Below are 24023 nucleotides of genomic sequence, written 5' to 3'. Positions count from 1 at the left end.
CGCCTCGATCCCCATCTCAGGTCAGAGTGAGCTACACGTGTGTAGTCAGTTATACTAGGGCCTGTAGAGTGCCCTGCTGCAGTCCTGCCCGAGTTATCTTTACACTTTGATAGTGCCCTGCCACTATCACTCAGGCAAGGATCATAGTAAAAGGAGGTTTATTCGTTTTCACTTCATCGCTGTTGGAAGAGACCACAATGAGGCAGCGAATGCATGCAACACTTTATTTTCTATCATTATAGTCTGCCAAATACAACATTTTTTATCAACATAGTCGCAATTTTGTGTCAAGGCTTGATGACGACCCAGATCTGGATCTTGTGCTTACTGGGTGATGTTCTTCATTCATTGGTCAGACTGTGGATGGAAAGAGAACGACATTAGAGGTCATGTACATCACATCACCATAAGCCAATGGGAGTGAGAGGGCGGGAGATCATAGACATAGACATCATAGATCATACATCATATCTGTGATACGACACATCAGCATAAGCCAATAGGAGTCAGAGGGTGGGTGTGAGAAGTTGGCCTAGCATATGCTGGTCACTAGTTATAGTGGCCACCTTGCACCAGTCCAATTCGACTCTTATGGTGATAGGTTAAAGACAACCTTTAAAGAAAGCTATCCTAGTGGTAGCTGTGGAGAGCAGCCTTCAGGCTAAGTCTTGAAGGAGTGTTAAGCTTATTGTTTTACCATAGATAACCTCTTGAATGACCAAATGAAAGAGTATTCCACACAGGTATGTATATAAAATATATGTATTTATTCTAAACAGAATCCCACAGTCTCTTTATGAGGCTAAGGCAAAGTTACAATTCAAACAAGCATTGATAGATACAATAAATAGCACTGTTAACATTGTACCCCAGGGGGGGACCAAACCATATACTAAACAAGCATTGACATAGCCAATAGGTCTTGCCTTTGGGACCTTATAAGTGTTTAGTTATCCAGCACAATATCCTAGGTGCAACAACATCAAGTGTTGCATGGCTAAACACTTCAAAGGTCCCAAAGGCAAGACCTATTGGCTATGCCAATGCTTGTTTTAAAAGGTGAGGAGCGGGAGTATGTAGTGGTCACTATTTTAAAAACTACAAAAAAAAGAAACAGCAAGGAAAACAAGGAGGCACCAGCCAGTACAGAAAACAAGCACTGGCAAAGCCAATAGGTCAGACATTGGCAAGCGGTGCATTTTGTTTCATTGCAAACATATGCCACAAAACGAAAAAAAGAATATCCGTATATGGCTGGCACATGCTTACCTTAAAATATTATATTTAAAAAACATTCACTAATGTGGCCATTTCACTAGTGATGTTTTCAAATTCCAAACCCTTCAGTTGTGCCATGCTTTTTTTATTATTGTCTTATATTTTTAACACTATTGAGTTTTACTCTGTCATTTTTATTTCTTTAACACCAATGTATCTGTATGTATAGTATGTCCCTATGTTTATGGCCTTGTGCCCAATACAATTTTATTGGCTGAGTGACTATTGTTATTTGTGAAGGAGACAAGAAACAAACAACCACTCAAATTACGAGCAGTTACAAAGTTACTTAAACACTTTATAACTTTAAAAAAAGATGAAAGAAAATACATATCCATCTAAGCACCTAATGTGCAGACGAAACAAATAGCTGGTGTTTAAAGTTAATATACAAAGCTTTGTCACTGACGAAAAAGGATCTATTTTTAGTTCGAAGTAAACAATGTGCACAGACTTTGTGTAGTCACTTAAAGTGACAGGAGCCATTGAGAAAGGGGGTAGGAACCACTTATGCTGTGCTATATGCCATGTAGAAGCGAAATGTGACTGACAATTCAACAGACCAGTGAATAAAGTCCTCTGACCGAAAGCCCCTCTCAATATGAATTAACTCTGTTATTTTGGAAATACACTCTAAAGCGGTCTCAAAGCCAGGCCTAATAATATCAGAAATGGAGATGGGCCGCAGAAACTGGGCTGACGTCCTGTCAACCATCAGAGAGGCCGCTCTTCCAAACAAATACATGGAAGCACAGCGTTTAAAAAAAGGTATGCGGGGGGATTGGTGGAGGGGAGCGAAGCTTCACTGTGGGACATTCACCTGCACCTCGAGGGTGTCACTGGCTGTCCTGCGGGGAAAAGTTCTAGAACCGCCAGCTCTGTCAGCGTAACTGAAGGGAGAGTCATGCTCTTCCAGGCACAAACCTGTGATATCCATGGATAGCTCTGCTGTGTGAGGCATATACCACTGACAGTGTAACCAAGTGGAAAACTGTTGACTGGGGCTTTGACAAGTAGTGTATCTCGAGAGACAGCTCTGATGTCTGATGAAAAAAACAGTTTACTCTAGGGGAGACTGCATGCATTTGTGCTAGCTGTATGCAATGTTTGTGGTATTATTGTGGTAAAGCCACCGTAAAAACCCGCCCAACAGACAACAAAACAAGCCCACAAACTGCCACAAAACGGGCCGCGTCCTGACCTGTCATAGAAGGCCTTCTGGAACTGGCAGTTCGCCCTAAAGGCCAGGCTGACACTGGTGAATATGTGATACAAGAGCAACTCAATCCGTGGCTTTGGTGTCTGGGGCTTGATCATGGGTGTTAACTGGGGCGTAAAAGCTACAATTTGGACAAGGTCGAACTTAGCCTATTTTTATCTGCGCCCATAAAACGAAGCTCACTTCTGCAATGCAATATTATTTGCATAAAATACATTTCTGTAAAGTGCTTTATCTGAAGGCCCTCAAAAAGCACTTAAAAGACTATTACTTCCGTCTAATCAAGGCAATGATACCGGTGCTGAGCGTTGGCTGCAGGAACGGAACGGCTGAGATGGCGCGAGAATATTATTTGCATAAAATACATTTCTGTAAAGTGCTTTATCTGAAGGCCCTCAAAAAGCACTTAAAAGACTATTACTGCCGTCTAATCGAGGCAATGATACCGGTGCTGAGCTTTGGCTGCAGGAACGGAACGGCTGAGATGGCGCGAGCTTACGGAGGAAAGACACATGGCGCTGCACGCGTGCACGTTCACGTGCACTGTAGCTTTAGGCCACGGCAGCACTTTGAAAAGCCTGTATACAAAATGTCTCGGCCAGATCAGCGCAAGCGCTGGAGCAGGCGAGACCTAAAAAGTGGTATAAGAACCACGACAATTCTACAGACAATGCCTAGGGCATTTAGGATTGCTGGCCCCTTTACAATCCACCCCAGGTTATGAGGAAGGGGACCCACGGGAGGCGTGTGCAGTGGAAATAGCTGCTATCGGGATCTCTATTATAGCCTATGGAGAATGTCGCGGTTGGAAATAAACGGATTAAAGACACTTCTAGCAGGAGTTCAAAGTTAAAAGTTTAGAGTTAAGCTTTTGAGGAGCCCACTACCACGAGAGTACCGAGGTACCACTGTTACCTGCCCCAGGGAAGCCGGGTGCATAGGTCGTTTTCGATGTCGGGTCGCGGGCTGATTTTCAATAGAAAAATAGTCAAAACTGCTGCTAGCCAAAAGCGTCGATGATGCCGTGAAGATTGAAGATGTAAAGTTTGTAGAGAAGAACCTGAAAGCAGAGGGGACAGAGTCTGGGTCACGGCAAAGTGACCAGGGAGCTCAAAGGAAAGAGCCCTTCGATGTCGGGTGCTTCAGGTGGAAAGGGTGTAGCTTGGATCTGCAGCCACGGGCTCCGGGAGGCTTCAAGGAAGGCCAGCTTCTGGAGGGCAACTGTCCCACGTTGGATGAGGGTCGCTGCAGTATTAGTGTCCGGATTGGATCCACTAAGCCTTGGCAACCGCAACCCACGCAAGATGAACATAACAGCTACGGTGCAGACCTACGAGGTCTGTGAGAGGGGAACAACCTTTACAACGCAACTGTTACAACGCACTACACTTACAACGCATTTTTTACAAGGCATAATCCATTACAATGCACTACACTTACAACGCATGACACTACAACGCATTTTTAAAAACTACCTTTACAACGCATACCATTACAACGCCTACCATTACAACGCATAATATTACACTACACTATCCAACACTTACCCTACTGTTGCACCCCCTGGAGTTAGAATAGTAATTTTTACCCCTATACTATCCAACACTTACCCTACTGTTGCACCCCCTGGAGTTAGAATAGTAATTTTTACCCCTATACTATCTGTTAGACGGACCGGGAGGGTTGGCCGAGGACAAGGGGAGAGGTCTCCGGGGAGAGCCGTCTCCAGCGATCGTACAGACGAGTAACTTCCCCCCCACAGATGTACACCACACAAGGATAAGGTTTAATGTTCTTTATAAGCGATCTCTTAGGTACGATGGAATGGTACAAGGAGGTCAGGACTCAGGGGTCCCCTCGATACTAGTCTCTTGGTTGGGAAAGGGGGGTAGCGGGACAGTCTTGTTACCAATCTGGTAGATGCGATGATATGATGGATAGCTCACAATCCTCGAGCTCGGTGTTCTAGATGGACGGGCCGCGGCAGCACCAGCAGGTCCCGGTGAAGGTGGTCGTTACAACGGTCCGCGGCAGCGCCAGCAGGACCCGGTGAAGGTGGTCGTTACAACGGTCCGCGGCAGCGCCAGCAGGTCCCGATGAAGGTGGTAGTTACAACGGTCCGCGGCAGCGCCAGCAGGTCCCGACGAGGATGGAGGATGCAGAAGGCCGCGGCAGCGCCAGCAGGCAGGACGATAGTTCACAAGGCAGGGCTACGGCAGCGCCGGTAGTCCGTCAAGGATGAGTTCTTCTCGGTGTCTCTCGACTCCAGGATACAACTGCCTTCCTGCTCTGGAGCTGCCCCAGTTATAGGTCTGGTGCCCTTTGATGTCCGGACCCTCGCACTTGGAGGTCGGGAGGTCCGGGATGAGGGAGTCCAGACACCCAGCAGGGGGGTGGAGCCAGCGCCCGGGGGAGCTGGGGGGCGATCGGCACCTGGCGGGGGAGAGCCATCGACACTTCTTTCTCCCATCGACCTGCCAAGTGGTCCGTTCACCTCCTGGGTGGATGGTGGTGCCGGGATGTCGGGGCCTGGCCGGGCCCAGGGTTAGGGTCGAGCTGAGGCCACGCGGCCTCGTGGTGCAGTGCCCAAGATGGCGGCCGGGCCGGGCGAGGGAGCCGGTAGTGGTTCGGCCCCATGATACAGAGATGTCCGGGGGCAGGAGTCCCGTCTGGAGACGGGGTGCGGGTTGTTTCTGTGGGTAACACCTGGAGGGCCGGGGCTCGGGCCCTGTCATGCGGGGAGGGAGCAAGCCCTTCATGTGGCCTGTCCAACACTATCCAACACTTACCCTACTGTTGCACCCCCTGGAGTTAGAATAGTAATTTTTACCCCTATACTATCCAACACTTACCCTACTGTTGCACCCCCTGGAGTTAGAATAGTAATTTTTACCCCTATACTATCCAACACTTACCCTACTGTTGCACCCCCTGGAGTTAGAATAGTAATTTTTACCCCTATACTATCCAACACTTACCCTACTGTTGCACCCCCTGGAGTTAGAATAGTAATTTTTACCCCTATACTATCCAACACTTACCCTACTGTTGCACCCCCTGGAGTTAGAATAGTAATTTTTACCCCTATACTATCCAACACTTACCCTACTGTTGCACCCCCTGGAGTTAGAATAGTAATTTTTACCCCTATACTATCCAACACTTACCCTACTGTTGCACCCCCTGGAGTTAGAATAGCAATTTTTACCCCTATACTATCCAACACTTACCCTACTGTTGCACCCCCTGGAGTTAGAATAGTAATTTTTACCCCTATACTATCCAACACTTACCCTACTGTTGCACCCCCTGGAGTTAGAATAGTAATTTTTACCCCTATACTATCCAACACTTACCCTACTGTTGCACCCCCTGGAGTTAGAATAGCAATTTTTACCCCTATACTATCCAACACTTACCCTACTGTTGCACCCCCTGGAGTTAGAATAGTAATTTTTACCCCTATACTATCCAACACTTACCCTACTGTTGCACCCCCTGGAGTTAGAATAGTAATTTTTACCCCTATACTATCCAACACTTACCCTACTGTTGCACCCCCTGGAGTTAGAATAGCAATTTTTACCCCTATACTATCCAACACTTACCCTACTGTTGCACCCCCTGGAGTTAGAATAGCAATTTTTACCCCTATACTATCCAACACTTACCCTACTGTTGCACCCCCTGGAGTTAGAATAGTAATTTTTACCCCTATACTATCCAACACTTACCCTACTGTTGCACCCCCTGGAGTTAGAAAAGTAATTTTTACCCCTATACTATCTAATACTTACCTTAAATGCAATTAAATATTATGCGTTGTAATGGTATGCGTTGTAATGGTATTTTTTAAAAATGCGTTGTAGTGTCATGCGTTGTAAGTGTAGTGCGTTGTAATGGATTATGCGTTGTAAAAAATGCGTTGTAAGTGCATGCGTTGTAAAAGTGTGCGTTGTAACGTCATACATCCCTGTGAGAGGTCTCCTTTGGAGAGACTGTAGAGCAGGCCTAGAGCAACCAGGGGAACTCTTGATTGTCGAGATTGATCTCTGCTAGGGCCCACAAGTCGAGAGACAAGGGACCGCGGGAGGCGGCAATTTGGAGTGCGTAAAAGGGCACCCACGGGCCACCGGAGGGGGCTAGGGCGCTGGTCTTTGGCACAATTGCTGTAAAGTGATTGTCTCGTGAACGGGCCAAAGCACGACTTCCCCACTGGTCAGGGTCGTGTGCTACGCAAGAGGTGGCCGGTGTCCTGGGGTATTGGGGATCTCGGCACCCACGCGGTCCACGGTGCTCAAACTTGTTGAGCACGCTCACTGGCCTCTGGGATGCTCAGGAAACCCACCTCAAGGGCGCTGGAAGTCGACGAAGTCCGCAGGAGCAGCGAAGTTCCAACCGGGTCACTTGCAGTGTTTCAGGTGCCTGCCAAGCAGGGGGATAACTCCTTTATCCCAAGGGAGATTTCTTTCAGTCAGCTGGGCAGCAGCTCGTCGAAGGTCAAGTCTGTGAAGTCCAAGATTAATCTGAGGCTCTGGGGCCACGTTATTCACCTTTATCCCCAAGATTAGGTTGGTGTCCAGAGTAGTGTCCACCAATGAGTGGTGAGGCGGGAAAGGGTGGATACACCCTCTCCCCTTTGTGTGTTTCCCGCCTGGGCGAGGGGCAGGATGCCCCTGAACCGGTTCCAAGCGGTGTATGCAGAATGCAGGCGCTGTAGCTGCCTACGTGCAACTCTGAAAGGACATGTGGTGCACCCACCCAGTTCCAATCCACATATCCTGTCTGGGGAGGTGCTGGCACCTCCCTGCCACAGGAGCCCTATTGTCCAGCTGCCGAAGCTGGGATTTTCCCCAGCAACAGGCAGCCAGAATCGTGTGGGTGGCTGGTAGCATCCATTTTGTGATACGTGTGCACTTTTAAATTGGTGTCTAAATTCTGCCGCTTTTCACATATCGCCCCTTTAGCAGGGGGGGAATCGTACCCTCATGCCCATGGCTGGACTGGGGGTATGATTCCTACATGTTTGACACCAAACACGATATGGTTCTGTGTAGCCATTCTCAAGTTATCGTGTTATCGCGATAGACTTATAATGCGGTTAAGAGTACATGGTATGGCTACACTACAAACAACCCAGCAATGATTTTACGAAGGTTGCAGAGGGGCCCTACTCAGGTAGGGGTCCCCCCTCATACATACCTCAGCACCCTGCCTTGTAGGATTACCAAGGCCTGCCACAGGGGTGTCCTATGAGAGTATATGTGTTGTAATGGGGTGGGATATAGGGTACCTATATCCCTGTAAGGGGTGCTAGCACCACCTTACCCAGACTACAGGAGTGGTCTGGTGGTGTCATTTTGTATGGCCGTCCCAGGGTGGCACAATAAGTGCTGTAGCCCTGGTAGGCCTACTGAGGGACCCATGCCCTGTGTACCTAGGGTACCATCTACAAGGGACTGCCAGTGTATCCTCAGCATCCAATTGGTTTGTACCTAGGGTCCACACATTAGTTTTTAGGGAGAAAGCAGATAGGCTGGGGTCCTGGATAGCAGGATCCCAGCCAGACTAGTCAAAACCACTCATATACCAGGCAAAAAGTTGGGGGCAACCATATAGTCAGATTCCACCTTCCTACAGTGGGTGATGAGTGTGGTACACAGATGAGGGAGAAGAAAGAAAGTGTTGTGTTTTAGACGCACCTTCTCTATGCACTGATCTCAGTGAGATGCAACAACCAAGGGCACCTGCATACTCGCGAGGCGTTGTGTTATAATAGTTCTTTTGTTAATACATGGTGCACTTTTTAGCAGCCAAACAGCACTTTTTAAGTATTTTTGCCTGTAAGTAGGAGGCTGAAAACACTTCTGCACAGTAAGAAAGAGGGCGTTTCTAAGCTGAAAGCAGTAAAAGACGGCCGGTGCTCTACTGACCTGAAACAGTTTTAAACAAACAGTGATAAAACCAACAGTCGTCTGACAGAGTAACAACGCTAAAAATATTGTGTGGACAGAATATTGTGTCAATAATATTGAGGAACAATTATCGAGAGGGTAAGTGCAAAGGGGTAAGAATAGAGTTACTGTTCTTAACTCCCTGTCTACGTATCGTCATGGTGCATATATCTGAAGTTAAGTATAGTGAAACTATGCTCACCCACAGTAACTTACCTTCACAATATTTTGGAATCGATATTCTGTCCAAACACCGAATCATTATCCAACAGTTTTTGGTTTTCTATTGTAAAAGATTTGGTGTCGAGCTCAGAGAAATCCTACCTTCATACAAAGGCCCCTGCAGGGAGAGTGAAAGTGCTCTAATGGACTTTAAAAGGGGTCTTTTCTTCGAGCCAGACCTGGCATTGGTGGAGCTGGATAGGAGGACATGCTCGACTCTGGGCCGACTTTGATGCCACTCACCACTTGCTCTTGCAGGAGAGTCTGAAAACCACAGTCGGAGTTTCCAACCAGAACTTTGGTTTGCCTGCTTATTCCAGAATCATAGAAAGGGGATGAGTATAGTATAAGCCACTCCAAGAGTTCCTTCATGTGGGAGCTGCCCCATTTCATGTCTTTCGATACCAAATATTGTAGGAAAGTAGGATCTGCTTCACATGGGTACCCCCACTTTTTGCTGGTGTTTCACTGTTTTTCGACCTTAGTCTGGCTGTGGACCTGCTAATCAGGACCACAGCCTAGCTGCTTCCTCTCTAAAATGGTTTGCATGTACATTAGGCACATATCTAATTGGATTCTGGAGTGCCTTATAAGCCCCTAGTATATGGTACACTATGTACCTAGGGCATAGGTACCTCAGAGGCCTACCAGGGGTTGCAGCATGTATTATGCCACCCCTGGGAAGCACTCCAAAATGGCACCACAGGTCTGCTACTGCAGCCTGGGTAAAGGTGTGCTTGCACCCCTTACAGGGGTATAGGCTACCTATATCGACACATATCTACAAACAGATATAAACCTATAAGTCACTCCTATGGCAGGCCTTAACAATCCTGAAGGCAGAGTGCTTGGTTTTGTGTGAGAGGGTGCCCAAGCATGAGCTGAGCCCCTCTGCAGCTTTCAGAAATACTTCCTAATGGCTGTTCTGTGATACAGCCATACCATATACTCTTAAGTGCATTATAACCTCGCGGTAAATGCTAACTTTGGGATGGCTGCATCAAAACATGTCGTGTTTGGTGTCAAGCGCTTTGGAATACTACCCCCCGCCAGGCCTGGCGGCGGGGGTAGCATTCCACCCTTCTAGAGGGAGACACATGTTCACACTGGCTAAACCCGGTTAAAACTTTCCAAAGCCCTGGCATCACAAAATGGATGCCACTGCCACAGACACGGGTCTGGCCTCCTGCTGCTGAGGGAAACACCGGAAGGGGAGGCCTGGACAATAGGTTTCCTGTCACAGGGAGGTGTAACCACCTCCCCAGATAGGCAGATGTGTATTGGGGCAGGGTGGGTGCATTCAGAGAATGCTTTTGAGACACTGCCTGGGCACACAAGGTGTCCCTGTGCACAGCCCAGTTCAAACCGGTTGTAGAGGCACTCAGCCCCTGCTCTGGCGCGAAACAGGACAAAGGGGAAGGGGTGTAACCACTCCCACCCCAGGTCCACCCACAGGTGGGGCCTTAGAGTTAGTCTATCCCCTAAACTTAGTATAAGTATAGGAATCCAGGCCCTAGGACTTTAGATTACCCTGGACGAACCTCTGCAACATATATCCTGGACCTTCGACTTTCTATCACGACTAGAAGATGGAAGAAATCTCCCTTGGGGTCAAGGAGTGACTCCCCTGCTTGGCAGGTACCAAAGAACCAACTGACCGGTCTGCAATTCTGAAGCTCCCGCCAGACGCCGAAGTCTCTGCATCCCCAGAGGTAGATTTCCAGACTTCCCCGAGGCTTCCCTGAGTTCACAGCAAAGCTGAGGCCCGTGGCTATCGTGGGTGATGTGGAACCGTGACCCCTGTACACCGTGAACTTTTGCAGCAACACTATCTTCCTGGTCATCCTTGAAGTTGTGCTTTGCGCTCTGAGTAGCCCCAGCCTTGAGCACCCCCTGCACCAAAGATTGTTGGCCTCCACTCCACAAGTGACCCGTGGGCCAGCTCCAAGTGCGACCGCTCAAGGCTCCTTCGCGATCACTAGACCGTTGGGTAGCAGGTCCCCACGAAGGCAACTCCTTTTCTAATTGGGCGTTCCTGGTTGCTCCAGAAGTGCCCTGACTTACCCTCGCTGGGTGAGTCCCTCAGACCTTGCTGGTCTGAACCGCAGTCCTTTCTCTGCATTCCTGTGACTTGCCGTTGCCAAGGCATGTTGGGTTCTTTCTGGTCGCTGACACCGCAGCACTCGACAGACTTTGTGGGACAGCTCGAATCCGGCTCATGGACTTTGTCGACGCCTCCTGGACCTCGTGGCTGAAGAGTCAAGACACCCATCAACTCACCTGAAGCACCCGACATCTGTGGGCATTGGTCCATCCTGCCCTAGGTCACTGGCAAGTGACCCAGACTCTGTCCCCTCTGCTTTCAGGTTCCTTACATCCTAGATCCAGGCTTGGATCTCTCCGGACACTTCTCTTCATGGCAGAGGCAGTTCTTTGCAGGCTTCCATTGAAATCGACGACGCGACCCGACACCAAAAGACACCTATGCACCCAGCTTCCCTGGGTGAGGTAACTCGAGTACTCCGGTACTCTCGTGAGTGCTAGCCCTAGAACTACCTAAGTCCAAGAGGGTTTGGTCCTGACTCGATTAGAAGTGTCCCTAATCTTTAAATTTCCAACCGTGACATTGCCCATAGAAGATAACGGGAACCCGCGGTTGTGTTTCACACTGCATACGGCTCCCGTGGGTCCCCTGTGTTACTACCTTGGGTGGTTCCTTGGGGTCCCAGCGATTCTAGAGGCAATAGGCCTAGTGCCTATTTCAGTCGTGGTTCTTATACCACTTTTTTAGAATATGGTTTGGTACGCCCCTAGGGCCCAAACGTATATTTGTGCTTTTACTGATGCTTGATCACTTGTAACTTTCGCACTTTGAACTCCAGTCTCATAAAGAGACTAGAGGGGTGTGTTTAACCTTAAATACATATATTTTGAATATATACCTGGTGTGGTTGTCTTTTCATTTGATCATTCAAGAGAATATAGACTGGTAAAACAAGCTGCTTTACATTCCTTCAAGACTTAGCCTGAAGGCTGCTCTCCATAGCTACCACTAGGATAGCTTTCACATAAGGTTGTCTTTAACCATTCACCATAAGGGGTTGCTTGGACTGATACAAGGTGCCCACTAGAACTGGTGGACAGCATATATCAGGCCACCTTCTCACATTGGTGTGCAGCGTGTGGGATTCCAGCTTGCTATTGTTTTACCAGATAATCTCAATTGAATTGATCAACTGAAAACCACTAAAGGTACCTGAGGTACACATAATATCAAGTTTAGCTACAGTAAGTTCTACTGAACTTAGAGTTGTGTGTTAAGGGATAGCACACCCTTTCTACAACTCAAGAGAGTTTAGTAGGCCACACTAGTGTAGGTAGTGCAATACACCACACCACATTAGTAATGTCTAACCAGCGAGCTCCTTCCCTATAAATATGAGGTGCTCTCCTTTGCTCAGCTTAGGGCCTTATGTTCCATTAGGAAGCTGAAGACAAGCAAAGATACTTAAGCTGGATGATATCACAGGGCCTAGTGGGCCTGATGGGGTAGACAGTGTGGGTGGGGCAGCACTTGAGACTGGGTCCAGGGGTGGAAACTCCCCCGACCCTAACTCTAATGCTGACCAGACAGGTGACAATGACCAGACTCTGGTGGACACAGACCATCAGGATGAGGATGATGACAATAATGTCACTTCCTTCATTCCTCCAGTTAGGCCTGAACACAGGGCTAGAAGGGATAGATCTCTGTCAAGGGGATCCATCCAGTCTAACTCCTCTATTGGAACCTCTGTTTCTTCTCACAGAGGGAGGGAAACCTCCCAGGAGAGGAGAGAGAGACTGCTGAAGTATGAGCAAAACAAGTTCAACCTCAGAAAGCAGCAGATGGCCTTAGATAGGGAAGTCCTGGGGCTCTACAGAGCAAGTAAAAAGGAGGGGCTAGAGTCCCTTGGTGGCAGCAATTTCCCTAGAGATGGAGAGAGGTCTTATGACCATAGAAACCTAAGTAAGATTGTCCCTCCCTACCAGAGTGGGGATGACATCCACAAATGGATAACTGCCTTGGAGAGGGCATGTAAAGTACAGAAGGCGCCTCAAGGTCAGTGGGCAGCAATCTTATGGCTCTCCTTTGCAGACAAAGGTAGAGACAAGCTCCTCACTGTAAGAGAAGAGGATGCTGATGACTACAAAGTCTTGAAAAGTGCTCTGATAGATGGGTTTGGCCTAACCACTGAACAATACAGGTTAAAGTTCAGAGATACCCAAAAGGCACAAAACCAGGACTGGGTTGACTTTGTTGACTGTGCTGCTAAGGCTCTGGAAGGTTGGTTATTGGGCAGTAAAGTGTGTGACTTCATAGGATTGTACAATCTGATAATGAGGGAGCAGATTCTTAATAACTGTCAAAATCAGCTATTGCACCAGTACCTGGTAGACTCTGATCTGACCTCTCCCCAAGAATTGGGAAAGAAGGCAGACAAATGGGTCAGAACCAGGGTGAGGCAGAAAGTACAGAACCAAGGTGGTGACCCTAAGAAGCAAGATGCCAAAAACTCTGATAAGGTTGGGGGAAAGGGTAAAGACCAGACGTCTTCACAAGGGCCCCAAAAATCTTCTTCAGGGGGGATTCACAGGCTAACAAAGGGAAAGGCCAAAAGAAGCCCTGGTGCAAAATCTGTAAGCAGAAAACTCACTGGACTAGTGACTGCACCAAGGCTAAAGAAAATACTCCAGCCCCCACCAATGCCCCTAAGGCACCTGTTCCCCCTAGTACAGCTACAATTGGTGGTGGGAATACACAGAATAAGGGTGTAGTAGGGTTGACCCTGGGTTCTGAGATGGACTCTGGCCTAGTCAGAGTACCAACTCAGGCTGTGCTTGTCTGTGATGGAGGCATGGATATGTCCCCCTGTGTGAGTCCCTTCAATCTGGGCAAATACAGACAACAGCCTATGATAAATGGAGTAGAAGCTTGGGCATTCAGGGGCACAGGAGCAAGTGTCACAGTGGTGACAAAAGATCTTGTGGATCCTGGGCAGATTATACTTGGTGAAATATACCAAGTGACCAATGCTAGCAATGTCAGAACAGACCATTCTCTGGCAGTTGTTAACTTCTCCTAGGGAGGGGTAACTGGCCTTAAGAAGGTTGTGGTAAGTGCAGACCTACCAGTACAGTGCTTGCTTGGCAATGATCTAGAGACTTCAGCTTGGGCTGAAGTGGAGCTCAGGACACATGCAGAAATGTTAGGGATCCCTGCACATGTCTTTGCTGTTACCAGGTCACAAGCACAAATGTCTAAAACTGGACAGGCCCTGGATTCTGGAATAATGGACCAGGTGCCTCACAAGAGGAGGAGCAGTAGGGTTAAGGCAGAGCCTTCCCACCTGTCTCAGGACACTGATCTGTCTCCTCAGGGATATGATCTTGAGCCTGAAGAAGGAACTGAACCCAAGGAGCTTGAACCTGACCAGGTTGAGCTCTTGGGGACAGGGGGCCCTTCCAGGTCTGTTCTGAGCCAGGAGCAGAAAACCTGCCCCTCTCTTGAAACCCTCCGACAGCAAGCTGCAGATGAGGCTGCTGGGAATGCTAGTGGCACCCATAACGTTTATTGGGATGATGGACTCCTGTACTCAGATACACTGGTGCATCCAGGACGTTGGTTATACCTCTGAAGTTTAGGGGTTTCCTATTGACACTAGCCCATGATATTCCCCTAGCAGGACACTTAGGCCAGAACAAGACTTGGGGCAGAACTGTTCTTCACTTTCACTGGCCCCACATGTCTGAAGACACAAAGGAGTTTTGTCGCTCCTGTGTAACCTGCTAAGCCAGTGGCAAAGCAGGTGGCACTACAAAGGCCCCGCTGATACCACTACCTGTGGTGGGGGTGCCCTCTGAAAGGGTAGGGATTGACATTGTTGGTCCCATGGATCCCCGAACAGCATCTGGGCACAGATGTATACTGATGGTGGTGGATCATGCCACCAGCTACCCAGAAGCAATTCCCCTAAGGACCACTACAGTACCTGTAGTGGCAAGAGCTCTCTTGAGTGTGTTTTCAAGAGTAGTGTTGGACTTGGCCCTTGTTGCAGGGTCATCCCTAAACTTTTTGCCTTCCTCCAGTATTTTTTCTGACCTGTTGTTGGCTGTTTTATGACTCTGGGCACCTTACCACTGCTGATCAGTGGTAAGGTGCATATGCTCTCCCTATGGTAAAATGTATACATTGATTGGTGTCCATGTTTGGCTTATTCGGTTTACTATCAGCCCCTAGTAAAGTGCACCAGGAGTGCCAGGGCTTGTAAATACGAATGCTGCTGGTGGGCTTGCAGCACTGGTTGTGCCACCCACAGAAGCGGCCTAGTAAAATGTGTCTAGGGTCTGCCACTGCAGAACCTGCGTGCAGTCTGGTACTGTCATGCTGGCTGGGCAAGTGCACACACTTGCCAGCCTCCAAACCTTCCCTTTGCCTCATGTTAGTCACCCCTATGGTAGGCCCACGGGCAGGGTGCATTGTGGGTGTAAGGTAGGACAAGCCCTGAGTGTGTGGCATGTCCTGATAGTGAATTACAGCCATTTTCGTTTTTCACTATTGAAGGCTACCTGCTCTCCATAGGCCAGAATGGGCTGCTGGAGTCACTACACGCTGTGACCCCAGTGGACTCAGAGAGCATGGTAGAATGTCAAGTTTAGTATGCCTGAACTCAGAATAATAAAATACTTCTTGTAGTTAAGTTTATTTTAATATCCTGGGTTTGTAAATACTACTTTTAGAAAGTTAGTATTTACTGACCTGGCCATTTCAGTCCGCCTCTGCTGTGTGTGTGTGTTCTGCCTAGCAACAGTAAGGAGCAGGGTTGGGGAATCCCCAGAGACAGGTTGGCTGCCAGGTGGTGGGTAGAGAGATGACCCCAGGATGGGTGGGAGGAGTACACCTTGACTCTTGAATAGACCTGTGCTCTGCCACCACAAAGCCGGCGCCGCCCCCTGTGGAGTGGCTGATGTCTCTGCCCTGCTGCTGAAAGGAAAGAGCAGAGTCACCATAACAAAGTGCTCCAGAACTGGACTGAGCCAGGCCCAGGCCCCCTGGCGCTAAAGAACAAAAGAATCACGGTATAAAAGTAGGAGCCCGGCTCCTAAGAAATCAGAATCCTGTTTTACCACAAAGAACCTCTGCCCGACTAGAAGGAGAAGAAGACGCTGGAGGAGCTGGCCTGCTGCTTGCCTTGCTGAGAAAGGAGAGGAAGAGACTACTGAGAAGACTTTGCTGCTTTGTGCTTTAAACATTCTCCAAGGGCTTGATCTGAGCTTGCCCCCTGAACTGAACCCCAGGACCAGTGGGTTCTCTGTGCTTTTGCTCGTCCTCCGATTCGAGCCGTGTGTGCATCCCGCTGGAAAGAGACTGCGCCCCTCAACGCCCCTCCTAGGGCCGTGACACTCAGGAGCTTGCCTGCCGCAACCCCGTGAGAGCCCCGCTCCGTCCGGAGCCGCTCTCTGTCCCCGGGCTAGGCTGCCTGCACCCCTGTCACCGCCTGCCACTGGAGCACGCTGAACCCGCTATCACCCCTCCCGCCGGAAACCGTCCAACGACTGTGATCTACGCCGGGTCATCCAGCTGCACCGACCGTGCCCTGTGACCCCGCTTCGCTATCCCCGGACATCTCAGGCCGCGCCGCCCCCGCTGTGGAGACCCCCCCCTGCACCGCCGTGCTGAGGGTCGCTGGCCGCGCCTGCCCACCTGCCCACACCCGCTGATCGAGGACCCAAGACCACTTCCCAAGCTGAGAGTCGCTCCGACCTGTGCCGACTCTCCACATCACTGAAGAAGTTCCAGTATCGGGCTCGGGGCCCGCAACGCCTTATTTCCCCGTTCGCAGGAGTCGATCTCTGTAAGTACTGGAACCATAAGTAACATTTGCAAGAGACTACAAGGTATCCATTTTAAGCTACGAACAAAGAACATTTGCCTGCTTTACAACCTGGTGGCATAGCGAAAACGTTATTGGTCTTGTGATAAGTCTGCTGAGATATATATACCTATTTTTACATAAAGAAGAGTATTTTTCTACATATCCAAGTCTGGTGTCCGTTTCTGGGGGGATTGATGTATTTACTGTGTGTGTGATTGTAAGTGCTTAACCAACAACGCCTGAGGAATTGCCTTGGCTGCTCACGCCACGCACCTAGAGGGTGAGCAAGGGTCATTCAAAAGGGGTTATCCTGCGCCCTGACGTAGAGGAGAGGGTTCCTGCTTGACACAAGGACAACCTTGCGCCAACCAGAGACTCCCAAATCTAACATTGTTGGCAGCGGCTGGGATTTCGGATTTGCATTTGTAATTTGCATACAGTGAATTATTAATCACCAGATAGTGAGAGCAGACCAAGTAACGCAGCCACAGGTTTTCATTTTTGAACTTTGTTGAGACATCTGCCATTACTGCAAACATGCCTGGCTTACTCTCTGCTGGAAGAGCACTCTCTGTGATTTCTGGAATGGATGAGGAGGATTGGGAAGGACTGGGAGGCTACACGATAGAGCAATTGAAAGGCTACAGTGTAAAATTCAGAGTTCCCCATGCTGGATTCAAGAGGAAGGTCCAGTACACCTAGGCGTTGAGAGCCTGGAAGGAGTCAAGAGACCCACAGAATGTGGGGGACATCGTCCCACCCGACAACCCTGTGGAGCCCGGCAGAGTCCTGTCCCCAGAGGAGCTGGCAGACAGGGCAGCAGACAGGGCGCATGCAATGGAGATGGCAAAGTTGGCAGGACAAATGGAAATGGAGAAGAAGAAGTTGGCCTTGGAGGCACAACAACGCCAAATGGATCATGATCTAAAAATGAGGGAGTTGGATCGCAAGATCAAGAGTTTAGACCGCTCTCCCTCTGGTGGCAGCAATATTGAGTTTTACAGTGCTGAGAGAGTAGTACGCACACCCAGAGATGTGGCGCCTGACTTGAAGGAGGGGGTTAACATACACCAGGAGGTTCAAGGGCATGAGGTAGCTCCAGTAGTGCGCAGTATCCCTGAAGGGAATAGGGTAACTGGCGCAGTGGTTCATAGTCCTAGTGGAGGGAGGGACACTCTACTGACTCTAGCTGAGAGGTACAGGGAGAGGGGTTCCCCCAACATTGAAGTTCTGGTGGGTGAGTGTGAAGACCGCCCAGAAGAGTGTGGGTTGTGGGACAGAGACAGTCAGATACTGTCTTGCCAGTCTCAGGAGAGTGGTGTGGAGTACGTGTGTGAGGCACTGGATGGTAAGGTGAAGGATAGTTTGGTTAACCCTGCTAGGGTGCTGTGTGATCCAATTGTGGGAGAGCATATTGTAAGTCCCTGTTTTCCAGAGCTATGCCAACACCTGTGTGAGGGTGAGTTCGCTGACCGCAGAGAGCCCACATTGGAGGCAGACCTTTTGGTGGATTCCAGAGGGTCTGGAGAGGCATTGGGGAGTGACCCTGTGGGGAGTGGCTCAGGTATCTTCCAACCCAGAGTGGTGGAAGTGGTGCAGAGTAGCCCAGCTAGGTCCCATGGTAGTGGGAGGGGTGTAGGGGCTCACGTCCTGTCTCAGTGGAGAAGGAGTGAGTGTGGGGCTGCGTGCCCCCAGGTGCCCGAAACCCAGTCTCAGAGCCTGGATGGTTCTTTAAGGGAACACCAGGCGGGGAGCCTAGGCTGTCCTGATGGGCCGCCCGTTGAGGGGGATCCCCTAGTGTCTGGTGAGCTGGGAGTGTCTGTAAGCAGGCCTCCATCAGATCTGGTGTCTGGCAGTACCGCTCCAGTTGGGAGGGTGCAGAGGTCCAGATTGAGGGGTGAGAGGGGGAAAGAGTCCCCAGTGGAAGAACCAGTGGGTCAGGGGCCAGCCAGAAGGGCTGCGTCACCGGTGAATGACCATGGTGACACCACTTCTGTCCTGGGGGATCGTCAGGCACTGTCGGATGGACAGGGGTCGGGAGATCAGCGCCAGGCAGACTGCCACGCGACACAGGAGTTCTGTGTCACCCTCAGGGGGGGGCATGCGTGCTCCCCGGGAAGTCCTGGTGCGCCAGGCGAGCGTTCAGCCGCATGGGTTGGTCCCAGGGTTGGGAAGCCAGGTTCAGGTGTTGTCTGACCTGGAGGGTGGGACCACTGTAATCAGTGTCCTGACCCATGTTGCTTCTGGGGTACCATGCCAGTTGGGAGTGGGCAGTACTCTGGAAGGGGGTGCAGAGGGAGGGAGTCCTCGCCTCTGACCCCGGCTCAACTGAAGGGTTTAGACCCCAGGTTGGAGGGCCAGGTTCAGGGTGTCCCCCCTGACCTGGACGCCCAGTTGCAGTATAGAACCCCTGAACTGGTGGGCGAATTGTGCGGGACACCTGCCCCAGGTGCCCTGGCAATTCTGGAAGGGGGTACCACTCCAGGTGGGAGGGTACAGAGCCCCAAGGAGGAGGACCAGGTGTGGGAGAGGCCACCCCAGTCTTTGGTCCAGCCGCCGGGTACAGTCCCTGGGCTGGTGGGTCAGTGCCAGGATGTCATACCTGACCTGAAAAGGGGGAGAATGGACAAAGGGTGCCAAGCACCTGGGGCTACAGCCCCCCGCTCCCTGGCGCCACAGAAGATTGAGAGCCCTGAGAGGCATACGGCCTGGGTCTCATCCCTGACTACTGTCAGTGGCCACTGTAGCATTTTGCTGTCTGTCTGTTGGGACACACCTGTGAGCCAGTTACGGTTAGGTGCTGCACAGGTGGTGTCCACAGGTGAGGAGAAGGGTTCCCCATGGATTGGCTTGGTGGGCCCTGAGAGTATGGACAGAGGGAGTCCGATAGGTTCAGATTGGCGTAGAAATGGAGTCTGCCCCTGCTGTTGCGGGCCAGGTCCTTGTTCTATCGACCCAAGCAGGGAAGACCATCACGGTGGTGATTGGTCTACCCTGCGTTTTGGCTGGAAGGGGGTTGTGTTGGACTTGGCCCTTGTTGCAGGGTCATCCCTAAACTTTTTGCCTTCCTCCAGTATTTTTTCTGACCTGTTGTTGGCTGTTTTATGACTCTGGGCACCTTACCACTGCTGATCAGTGGTAAGGTGCATATGCTCTCCCTATGGTATAATGTATACATTGATTGGTGTCCATGTTTGGCTTATTCGGTTTACTATCAGCCCCTAGTAAAGTGCACCAGGAGTGCCAGGGCTTGTAAATACGAATGCTGCTGGTGGGCTTGCAGCACTGGTTGTGCCACCCACAGAAGCGGCCTAGTAAAATGTGTCTAGGGTCTGCCACTGCAGAACCTGCGTGCAGTCTGGTACTGTCATGCTGGCTGGGCAAGTGCACACACTTGCCAGCCTCCAAACCTTCCCTTTGCCTCATGTTAGTCACCCCTATGGTAGGCCCACGGGCAGGGTGCATTGTGGGTGTAAGGTAGGACAAGCCCTGAGTGTGTGGCATGTCCTGATAGTGAATTACAGCCATTTTCGTTTTTCACTATTGAAGGCTACCTGCTCTCCATAGGCCAGAATGGGCTGCTGGAGTCACTAAACGCTGTGACCCCAGTGGACTCAGAGAGCATGGTAGAATGTCAAGTTTAGTATGCCTGAACTCAGAATAATAAAATACGTCTTGTAGTCAAGTTTATTTTAATATCCTGGGTTTGTAAATACTACTTTTAGAAAGTTAGTATTTACTGACCTGGCCATTTCAGTCCGCCTCTGCTGTGTGTGTGTGTTCTGCCTAGCAACAGTAAGGAGCAGGGTTGGGGAATCCCCAGAGACAGGTTGGCTGCCAGGTGGTAGGTAGAGAGATGACCCCAGGATGGGTGGGAGGAGTACACCTTGACTCTTGAATAGACCTGTGCTCTGCCACCACAAAGCCGGCGCCGCCCCCTGTGGAGCGGCTGATGTCTCTGCCCTGCTGCTGAAAGGAAAGAGCAGAGTCACCATAACAAAGTGCTCCAGAACTGGACTGAGCCAGGCCCAGGCCCCCTGGCGCTAAAGAACAAAAGAATCACGGTATAAAAGTAGGAGCCCGGCTCCTAAGAAATCAGAATCCTGTTTTACCACAAAGAACCTCTGCCCGACTAGAAGGAGAAGAAGACGCTGGAGGAGCTGGCCTGCTGCTTGCCTTGCTGAGAAAGGAGAGGAAGAGACTATTGAGAAGACTTTGCTGCTTTGTGCTTTAAAGATTCTCCAAGGGCTTGATCTGAGCTTGCCCCCTGAACTGAACCCCAGGACCAGTGGGTTCTCTGTGCTTTTGCTCGTCCTCCGATTCGAGCCGTGTGTGCATCCCGCTGGAAAGAGACTGCGCCCCTCAACGCCCCTCCTAGGGCCGTGACACTCAGGAGCTTGCCTGCCGCAACCCCGTGAGAGCCCCGCTCCGTCCGGAGCCGCTCTCTGTCCCCGGGCTAGGCTGCCTGCACCCCTGTCACCGCCTGCCACTGGAGCGCGCTGAACGCGCTATCACCCCTCCCGCCGGAAACCGTCCAACGACTGTGATCTACGCCGGGTCATCCAGCTGCACCGACCGTGCCCTGTGACCCCGCTTCGCTATCCCCGGACATCTCAGGCCGCGCCGCCCCCGCTGTGGAGACCCCCCCCTGCACCGCCGTGCTGAGGGTCGCTGGCCGCGCCTGCCTACCTGCCCACACCCGCTGATCGAGGACCCAAGACCACTTCCCAAGCTGAGAGTCGCTCCGACCTGTGCCGACTCTCCACATCACTGAAGAAGTTCCAGTATCGGGCTCGGGGCCCGCAACGCCTTATTTCCCCGTTCGCAGGAGTCGATCTCTGTAAGTACTGGAACCATAAGTAACATTTGCAAGAGACTACAAGGTATCCATTTGAAGCTACGAACAAAGAACATTTGCCTGCTTTACAACCTGGTGGCATAGCGAAAACGTTATTGGTCTTGTGATAAGTCTGCTGAGATATATATACCTATTTTTACATAAAGAAGCTTATTTTTCTACATATCCAAGTCTGGTGTCCGTTTCTGGGGGGATTGATGTATTTACTGTGTGTGTGATTGTAAGTGCTTAACCAACAACGCCTGAGGAATCGCCTTGGCTGCTCACGCCACGCACCTAGAGGGTGAGCAAGGGTCATTCAAAAGGGGTTATCCTGCGCCCTGACGTAGAGGAGAGGGTTCCTGCTTGACACAAGGACAACCTTGCGCCAACCAGAGACTCCCAAATCTAACAAGTAGGATTTCCTAAGGAGGTAGAATTTGACAGAGATGCAAACTTCATGTCTAGTTACTTGAATGCTGTGTGGAAGGAGTGTGGAGTGAACTAATGTAAATGTAAATGTATGTGTCTTGTAAAGCGCACTGCTGCCCTGAGGCGTCGTGGCGCTGTAGACCGCTGGGGAACCCGTCCTGGCTATCCCTGTGAGATGGTCCCTCCTGGGTATCTCCAAGGTGAAACCAGGCATCCCCGGCGAATGTGGGGGGCCGTTGTGGAGATGAGGCAAACTAATGCCCAGAGTTGCCGAGTGTGTCCCTGGTTAGAGTAGGTACCGAGGCGAGAATTATCGAGTCCGTTTTGACCCTGGTCCACGACCCTGCCGCGTCGGGAATTGAACCCTGGTCCCTGGCCGATTCTCTGCTTGCGGATCTGCCGCCTCTAACCAGTGAGCCACACCCTTTCACCCACAATACAATGGTTTAGTTGAGAGATTCAACAAAACCTTAAAGGGCATAATCAAAGGACTCCTAGAGAAGATTAGGCAAAAATGGGACCTGCTCTTGTCCTGCCTTTTATTTGCATACAGGGAGGTGCCTCAAAAGGGGGCTGGCTACAGCCCATTTGAACTTTTGTTTGGTCACCCTATCAGGGGTCCATTGTGTTTGGTGAAGGAAGGATGGGAGTTACATCTCAAGCCCCCAAAGCAAGACATAGTGGACTATGTACTTGGTCTCCACTCCAGGACAGCTGAGTACATGAAAAAGGCTAACAAAAACCTTGAGGCTAGCCAAAAACTGCAAAAAGCCTGGCATGACCAAAAGACTGTACTGACTGTTTACCAGCCAGGACAGAAAGTGTGGGTGTTGGAGCCTGTGCCCCCTGCAGCTCTCCAGGACAAGTCTAGTGGACCCCACACTATTGTTGAACAGTAAGTGGAGGTTACTTACTTGGTAGACCTTGGAAACCCTAGGAGTCCCCATAGGGTACTTCATGTCAACAGACTGAAACCATATGTTGACAGGTCAGACATGGTGTAGGAGACTAGGATCTGCACTTATGTTGCCCCCACTTTTTTCTGATGTTAACACTGGTTTCTGGCTATAGTCTGGCTGGGTCCCTGCTAATCAGGGCCCCAGCCTCTCTGTTCTCTCTAAACAACTTGGAGTGCATATTAGATGCACTAGTGATTGGAGACTGTGGTACCTTATGATCCCCTAGTATAAGGTACCCTCGGTACCAAGGGCATAGGTACTTCACAGGCCTACCAGGGGTTGAAGCATGTATTATGCCACCCCTGGGAAGCAGACTAAATCTGACACCACAGGCCTGCTACTGCAGCCTGGGTGAGGTAGTGTTAGCACTCCTCACTGAGGTATAGGTTCCCTATATCTCACCATACACACACATATAAACCTATAAACCTATCAGTCACCCCTAAGGCAGGCCCTATCAATCCTGAGGGCAGGGTGCTTGGTTTACAATGTGAGGGGGTGCCTCTGCATGAGCAGGACCCTTCTGCAGCTGGCAGAGTCTATTCTCTGTGGTGGTTTGTGGATGTGGTTAAACCATATACTCTTAAGTGCATTATAACCTCGCTGTAAATGCTAACTCTGGGATGGCTTCATCAAAACATGTTGTGTTTGGTGTCATACGCTTTGGAATCATACCCCCACACCAGTAACTGTTGTGGGAGTATGATCCCACCCTTCTAGAGGGGTAGACATGTACCTACTGTGGAAACACGGTAGAATCCTGAAAGATCCCTGGCATCATAAAATGGATGCCACCAGCACAGACACTGGGCTGCCCTCCTGCTGCTGACTGAAACTCGCAGTGGAGGAGGCCCAACAATAGGCATCCTGTCACAGGGAGGTGTCACCACCTTCCAGACAGGATTTAGTGTATTGGGGTTGGGTGGGTGCACTCCTAGAGTGCTTTGAAGTCCTGCGCTGTGGGAGCAGTAGGCTCCTCTGTGCATATGCCAGCTCAAACCGGTTCATGGGCTACCTGCCCCTGCTCTGGCATGAAACTGGACAATGGGAAGTGGGTGTAGCCACCCACTCCCCTGACTCTCCCATAGGAGGGGTCATAGAGCTAGTCCCTCCCTTCCTTCTAGTATGAGTTAGGGAACCCTTGCCATTGCAAACTAGATATCCCTGGATGACCCTCTGAAGAAGAATCCTGGACCTTCGACGTTC

General features: G+C 50.4%; 1 pseudogene across 1 annotated transcript in view; it reads right to left on the bottom strand.

Moving 5' to 3' along the window:
- Window positions 1-210: 210 nt before the first annotated feature.
- LOC146863645 (protein mab-21-like 3) overlaps window positions 211-24023 on the bottom strand; it is a 116404-nt pseudogene continuing 92591 nt past the window's right edge. Inside the window, exon 5 of the transcript XR_014976555.1 lies at window positions 211-357. The product of XR_014976555.1 is annotated as a protein mab-21-like 3 (transcript). The remainder of the gene's footprint in view (window positions 358-24023) is intronic.

The sequence above is a fragment of the Triturus cristatus genome, chromosome 2_1 (assembly GCF_964204655.1).
Source record: "Triturus cristatus chromosome 2_1, aTriCri1.1, whole genome shotgun sequence".
In the NCBI taxonomy this organism is placed as follows: domain Eukaryota; kingdom Metazoa; phylum Chordata; class Amphibia; order Caudata; family Salamandridae; genus Triturus; species Triturus cristatus.
This window is presented reverse-complemented; position numbering and strand designations above follow the sequence as displayed.